Here is an 8,233-nt window from a genome sequence, read left to right on the forward strand (position 1 = left end):
CATGCAGGGGATTCAACTTTCCATATGTAGACGTCTTAAGTCGCAATTGCCACTCATTAGCCTCATGCCTTTATATATTATGGAAATGAAAATCAGTATGACATGTAAGATGAGGCTCTTCCACTTAAAACCAAGCCTGGGCAACCAATATAGATTCACCCATATCCTCAGCCTGGAGCATATAGCGCAGTTACTTTAGCAATGAAAAATTATAAATACGAATATTACTGAACCGGAACACGTGAGAACTCACCACTGTTTCATGGATCAGATTCAAATAAAATAAAAAAAGTATTTCCCAAGGTGCTGCGGCAGGTTGGACAAACTTAAAAGTTATTTACCCGAGAGGTCAATTGAAAACGCAAGCAGTCTCTTTCAAGGTGTGTTGTAGGTTTCTTATGCGTCCGTTGCATAACTTTCCCAATGTGGCGTGGTAAGCAGTGGCGTAGTCCATATTCCATTCTCTTTGAGTCGAGCCTTCGCTCTATCAAACCCTTACGTCTATTCGTAATCAACGCGTGTGGAATAAATCATTGAAGAATTGAGACCCTTTGGACTTATTACGTTGACAACCGTCAGAGCCGATGTTCTAGCCGCATCCGATTAAACGCGCTGTTGTCGGTGAAGTTTGTGAACTTTATACACTGGCCGGTGGCACTGGTTGGACCGTGGTATCGGGTGTTGAGAGCGATTGGCTCTGTTCAGTCTTCCACACGACCAGGCCTTAGTTGTCCATTTTGTAGGTTTAGTCAGGGGATCCATTCCTCAAGAGGATTTAACTGACGTGTCCCTTCAGATATTTTCCGGGAGTCCCACCAACACGAAATTGCATCTGCTTCCTTCGTTATCCCAAGTCGTCAATGTGCTCGCCATTCGGCGCACTGTTTCTCAGAGTGTTTTTATCTGTTAGTGTCCATAGATGTAGTTGAAGCTTCCACTGTGTAGCCAATTCTTCTTTCGCGCTTCATCGACCACGTTTGACCACCCTTTATTTTCAGCTGAATCGTCCTGATTGCTTTCCAATAACCGTTCTTATCGGTAACATGCGATCATCTTAGTAATGTTGGTCCCGTCAATCTTTTGAATCACCAGGTCAGTTGGGCCCTGGATCCCAATGGCGGTGTTAGCTTCTGCTAAGTAAGCTAGCTCCTCTGGCACATCTACAAGGGATGGTGTTTTGGTCAGTCTTAGTAGTTCTGTTGGCATTGTTGTGCGGAGATGTTTGAGAAAATAGCTCAAGAATCCAATTGTATGAGGATAATCTTACTTTAGAGCCCAATTCTATCCACTTTTTCAAGCCTAGGAGATAATTGAAAAAATAAAATTTACGAATGCCACTGGAGCTCGCTGAAACACAGTGTTCTCTCTACGGCGCCATTTTGTTCCCCCAAGGATGGCTTGGTTAATGAAGGTTAAACATTAAATCAGGTTTATAAAAATGAGTGTACAAAACATTAGGAACATCTTCCGCAGAACAGCCTGAATTCGTTGGAGCATGGACTCTAGAAGGTGTCGAAAGCATTCCACAGAGATGCTGGCCCATGTTGAATCCAATGCTTTCCACAGTTGTGTCAAGTTGGCTGGATGTCCTTTGGGTGGTGGACCATTCTTGATACACACGGGAAACTGTTGAGTGTGAAAAACCCAGCGGCATTGCAGTTCTTGACACAAACCGATGCGCTTGGCACCTTCACCATACCCCGTTCAAAGGCACTTAAATCTTTTGTCTTGCCCATTCAACCTCTGAATGGAACGCATACACAATCCATGTCGCAAGACCCACTGGTTGACGCTTATTTATAAAACCCTCTTAAGCCTCACTCCGCCCTATCTGAGATATCTCCTGCAGCCCTCATCCTCCACATACAACACCCGTTCTGCCAGTCACATTCTGTTAAAGATCCCCAAAGCACACACATCCCTGGGTCGCTCATCTTTTCAGTTCGTTGCAGCTAGCGACTGGAACGAGCTGCAACAAACACTCAAACTGGACAGTTTTATCTCAATCTCTTCATTCAAAGACTCAATCATGGACAGTCTTACTGACAGTGGCTGCCTTGCATGATGCATTGTTCTCTACCTTGCCCTTTGTGCTGTTGTCTGTGCCCAATAATGTAAGTACCATGTTTTGTGCTGCTACCATGCTGTGTTGTCATCTTAGGTCTCTCTTTATGTAGTGTTGTGTTCTCTCATCGTGATGTGTGTTGTCCTATATTTGATTTATTTTTAATCCCAGTCCCCATTCCCGCAGGAGGCCTTTTGGTAGGCCGTCATTGTAAATAAGAATTTGTTCTTAACTGACTTGCCTAGTTAAATAAAGTCTCAATTGTCTCAAGGCTTAAAAATCCGTTGTTAGCCTGTCTCCTCCCCTCCATCTACACTGATTGAAGTGGATTTAACAAGAGACATCAATAAGGAATCATAGCTTTCACCTGGATTCACCTGGTCAGTCTGTCAGTGAACGAGCAGGGGTTTTTAATGTTTGTATACCCAGTGTACATTTCATTGTATTAACTCCAACCCTCCCTCCTTTCTGTCTCAGACAAGGTCCAGGAGGAGATCAGCAGGGTTATAGGAAGTCGTCAGCCCTTGGTAGAGGACAGGAAGAACCTACCCTACACTGATGCAGTGATCCATGAGACCCAGAGACTGGCCAACATTGCACCCATGGCCATCCCTCATACCACCAGCCGAGATGTCACGTTCCAGGGATATTTCATCAAAAAGGTCAGATACCTGYATATCCAAATCTCTGTTTATTTTGTGACCAACTTCATATTGTCTTCTTTTTTTCTGAAGGGAGATTGCAGGTTCAAAAAACAATAAAAGAAATGCATATAAAGAGAAGCCCAATCCATTCCCCCCTTCAGTCCCTATCCACCCGCCCGCATCCTCCTTCCCCACCTGGAAACCATGCCTCCCACCCCGCCTGTATACATTGATGGTTGGGATTACAGGATGCCAAGGTCATATTTTTATATTGTAACAAGTGCGCTGGGAGTCGGGAAGCAAGTTCAGGGAGTTTAATCATTGTAATCAATAAACGAACATAATACAAAACAAGAACTAACAACGCACAGACATGAAACTAAACAGAAACAATAACACCGGAGAAGGAACCAAAGGGAGTAATATATGGAAGGTATCAGGCAGGTGATGGGTCCAGGTGAGTCTGAGGTGCTGGTGCACGTAATGATGGTGACAGGTTGTGTGTTGTAATAATGAGCAGCCGGTGACCAGGCCGGGAGGGAGTATATAAATCCATCATGGATGGTTTGGTAGTTGGGGTTTCCCAAGGGACTCCGTAGACCAGATAGCTGACTTTAGTTGTAAATATAGAAAAAAGGAGTTCCCTGTATATGTATCTTTCAAATCTTGGAATGTTCTCAAACCAACTTCCATGATATCGGTAAGGATTCCACATTTGGGGATGCAAAAAGACGGCATCCAGATCACAACACATTATTGTGAATTTGGAGTGTGGGCATGCTGTAAGTATATTTCTGCCTGCAGTTGTAATCCACTCCTTTTGAGTGTGCACATTTATTAAACCAAGTTCATCACTTTTACTCTGAAAATAAGGGTCTATGCTTCACCCTTACTGCAGGGGACGTCTGTGATTCCTCTACTGACGTCGGTCCTACAGGACGATAGCGAATGGGAGAGCCCCACACCTTTACCCCCTCCCACTTTCTGGATTGAGCACGGAACATTTTGTCAAGAGGGAGCTTCATTGGCCTTCTCTGCAGGTATATTAACTTCATTATAGTAACACAATCATTTCATTGCAAGAAGTAGATCAATTCTGGTAGCCTTTTGGACAGACTTCATACTATTTTTCTGTATCTTTGGTCTCTCTCAGCAGGCGTAGGGTGTGTCTGGGGGAGGGTCTGGCCAGGATGGAGCTCTTCCTTTCTTCACCTCCTCCTGCAGCGCTTTCAGTTTCTCTCCTCCTCCTGGAGTACACAGTAGGATGATCTGGACCTCACACCGTCCGTGGGGTTCATCCTCCACCACCTTCACCTCACCAGCTTGCTGTGCTGTGAGCCGGGTCTGAGATTTGAACATGAAAATATTGGTGGGGCAAACTCAATCAAAAAAGCTGATATGCATCAAAACCACTACACATTAAATGTAATTATAATAAATAATCCCAGAAATGAGTTTGCGCGACACACACAAACATGATTATATTTAGTTTGATCGGTTCATAGGCTACTTCCAATATCCTTTTAGATTTAATTGCACTGAAGACCACAGTAGTCAAACATACTTTATAGAGTAAAGTTAATTTTAATTCAAAATGTCATGTTCCAGTTAAGAATAAAGTTTATAAACCTTCTGCTTTGCTTCAACCGTTGCATTGTTCAAAGTTCCTTGGGAAATTAAAACAGTCTATCAGGGTAAATCCATTTAAATTCCATCACTTTTTGACAGCACCCCATTTGATTTGAATGAAACCTTCCATACATATACTCACCAGCCAGTTTATTAGGTACACCCTGTTCACGAAAATGGATCGCACTTATACAGTGAGTCACGTCAATTGCTATATAAAGCTGGCAGACAGGCAATGAGACATTCATTTACTGTTCGAACATTAGAATGGGCAAAACGTGTGACCTAAGTGACTTTGAAGGTGGTATGATCGTCGGAGCAAGGCACGCCGGATCCAGTATCTCCTTGTATCTCCTCACGCACGACAGTGTCTAGGTTTTTACAGAGAATGGCGCGACAAAAAACATCCAGTCAGCCACAATCCTGTGGGTGAAAACAACTCATTGAGGATGGAGGTTGAAGGAGAATGGCAAGACTCGTGCAAGCTAACAGGCGGACAGCAAACAGACAAGTAATACAGTTGTGTGTAGAACGACATCTCGGAACGCACACCTTGTTGATCCTTGTCACAGATGGGCTATTGCAGCAGACGACCACACKGGGTTCCKCTCCTATCAGCTAAAACAAGAGGAAGCTCCATTGGGAACGCAATAACCAACACTGGACAATTGAGGAGTGGAAAAACATTGTCTGGTCTGACGAATCCCGGTTACTGTTGCATCATGCTGACAGCATAGTCAGGATTTTGTCAAGCATGTGCTGGTGTGCAACGGTACAGTGGCCTGTGGCTGTTTGTAATGTGTGGAATGCTTTCCGGCACATGTTTTAATCCCTTGATACCAATGAGCAATGTTTGAACACCACAGAGTATGCTGAACATTGTGCTGACAACCCAATAGAGCATCTTTGTGAAGAGATTGGAACGGCTGGCTTCCGGGTGGGCCAGTGTCTAGGGCACTGTCATGTTCCACTGCTAGCTATGCCACCCAAGAGTCTCTTCGTTTCGCCCCAGGCTCTGGTCCGCAGTCGGCCGCGACTGTAGGTCCGTGGGCGACGCACAATTAGCCGTAGCGTTGCCGCTCTAGCCGGGTTAGGCGGGTTTGGCCAGAGGATAGGATATCCTTGTCTTCATCGCGCCTCATGCGGACTCCTTTGTGGGACCGCGGCGAGTGCGCAGCCTAACCAAGGGGCCAGGTGCACGTGTTTCTCTGACACATTGTGCGCTGCTTCCGGGTTGGAGGAGCGCTGTTGTAAGAAGCAGTGCGGCTTGTTGGGTTCTGCTTCGTAGGACGCATGCGCTTTCGACCTTCGTCTCTCCCGAGCCCGTACGGAAGTTGTAAGCATGAGACAAGATAAGTAATACTAGCTGATTGATACCACGAAAATCTGGGGAAGAAAAGGGATAAAATGTATAAAACAAAAAGAGATGAACGGGGCTGTTCACAGCATGAATCTCCCGCCATCCAATCTGCAAGCAACTTTGTGATGCCATCGCGTCAGCATGACCGAGCATCCCTGTGGAACGTTTTCTCCACCTTGTAGATCGCGTTCTGCGGCAGTGGGGTCCGACCCGGTTCTAGATGGTTGTACCTATGTAAAAAGTCTCAGAAAGTATTTTTGGAGATGAATGCCAAAACATTCAAGAGATAAAGGGCTCAATGTTTACTTCATTTGTATACTCCGCCAATACCAGACACATGATGTCTTCATCACTGGAAAATATAAAAAGTTGAGATAACGTTTTAAGCTTACAAACAGGGTTGTCAAACAATTTTAGAATTGATTGAAAAACATTAAAACAAATAAATACAAATGGTACTTTTTTTTAAACTCTTTTTCATATTTGCATATGTTGTAGCTTAGACCTTATTTTACATTATATGAGGTTTTTGTGTGGTGCCTGCCATCGGTTGAAACAACATGCTCTTGAATACAGGGTGGATGTCTTGTTTTGGCTAATAAATGTACTAAAATGGGAATCAAATTGAAATTTCAACTTTCAAATGGTACCACAAAGATGGTTGGATTAGAYAATGTTGACTTGAATAGGAATATCTGTTTACATTTTTACTGTCAATCTTTAATAGAAAATCTATTGAAGTCATAGAAATATAGATAATGGAATAGACATGACCATTTAAGTCGACATTCAACGGTGGCTGGACTGTTCACCATCTTTGTGGTAGTAATTATAAGTTTATATTTCCATTTAAATTTAAATTTCAATGGTGTACCAGCTAAAATTGCAGTGGTCTGAAGGATAGGTTCATTCTAAACATTATATTTCTATGATTGAAATGACATCCACCCTGTATTCAAGAGGATGTTGGTGGGCACCACATAAAAACCTAGGGTCTAAGATACAACATATGAAAATATATATTAAAAAAAGTGAGTTTAAGTGTTTTTAGATAATTGATCTTAAAGGTTAAAACGGCCTAATTTAATCGTTTTTTCAAGAAATTATTTTTAAAAATTGACCACCCTGTTTGTAAGCTTTTAAATGAAATCAATCAAACTCAACTGTATCTTTTCCAGTGATGAAGACATGGATGTCTCATGGTATGGTGAGGTATCTTCTGAATGTTTTGGCATTCACGTCCAAAAAAGTAATTTTCTGACCAATTCTTCCATGGGCAAACATGTATGGAAAGTTTGTTTAAATCAGAAGGGATGCTGTCAAAAAGTGATTGGATTCACCCATCAAGCATTAAAAACAAGACACAGAGCTAGTTAAAACGGCTGTTAGCCACTGCTTCCATCCAAACCATTGGTTGAGTATTCTTTCCAGCTTTCTTTCTTTTAACAGAGGTCTTATTTGAATGTTCATCTGCTGATGAGCACAGACATTTTATTGCTACATTTCCTTCATAACGCAAAGTTTGAAAATCATTTGTGAGGAGATAGTTGATGTGATTCATGACATTTCAGCTAGCTAGAAGACAAACAACTATGAAGTTGACACATTAGTACAATCAAAGCTACCGGAGATAAGACGTTGATTAATCTGTGGCAAATGACATTGAGTGTTCTTGGGCTAGGCATACTAACGTATCTCTATGGCAGCACCCAAGGGGAGAAAGGTCTATCTGCGGATCACACACTGGGCGTGTGTTGGGATTTTCGCGCAGGGACAATTTACTACACACACCAAGTAGAGCCACCTGAGGGTTTTAAGGAATACCCAAAAGGTTGTGTGTTCGAATTGCATCTGGGACAAACAACATTTAGCTAATTAGCAACTTTAGCTAACCACAAGTCTTTTGCAACTATTTAGTATGTTAGCTAATCGTTCCCCTAACCACTATCCTTATCTTAACCATGGTAGGAGAATTATCCAAACCTCTACGCCAGTTCTACGATGTTCATAATCCTAACCGCTATGCTAATGATCCTAAACGCTACTTTAGCTGCTAAAGTTAACCGCAAATGCTAAAGATGCAACAAGCAACCTGGCCTCTGATCAATACACAGTTGTCAATGAGTGGGCAAGTCGTGTAATGAGATACCAATGTACTTTTTGTGTGGGACGTTGCTTGTAGTTACTGTAGTCCGCAGATAGACATTATTGCTACAGGGGGCTGAAGCTGCCTGACAATACCAGTATGCCCTGCTGTTGTGTGCTGTCCCTATGTATTCACTTACCCATCCGAAAGATTGAGCCGAAACTTTGAGCACACAGCAATTACGTGCAACCAGAGGAGATCAAGGAGAGGTGTCCCTTGGCTAGTCCCTCCGCAACAGAGCACTGAGTGAGGCTGAATGAGATGCATTAGTATAAATATACACACCTACTCATTTTTCTTTCTTTTTTACTATTTTATACATTTTAGAATAATAGTGAAGACAATTATGAAATCATGTAGTAACCAAAAAAGGGTTAAACAAATCAGGT

General features: G+C 42.7%; 1 non-coding gene across 1 annotated transcript; it reads left to right on the plus strand.

Annotated features, from left to right (window-relative positions):
- The first annotated feature begins 2,509 nt into the window (after positions 1-2,509).
- Positions 2,510-4,342, plus strand: LOC112077726 (uncharacterized). Its single transcript, XR_011478254.1, has 3 exons — positions 2,510-2,727; positions 3,608-3,749; positions 3,866-4,342. It is a non-coding gene; the product is annotated as an uncharacterized protein (transcript).
- Positions 4,343-8,233: the final 3,891 nt, after the last annotated feature.

Source organism: Salvelinus sp. IW2-2015, unplaced genomic scaffold (genome assembly GCF_002910315.2).
Source record: "Salvelinus sp. IW2-2015 unplaced genomic scaffold, ASM291031v2 Un_scaffold4871, whole genome shotgun sequence".
NCBI classification, from domain to species: domain Eukaryota; kingdom Metazoa; phylum Chordata; class Actinopteri; order Salmoniformes; family Salmonidae; genus Salvelinus; species Salvelinus sp. IW2-2015.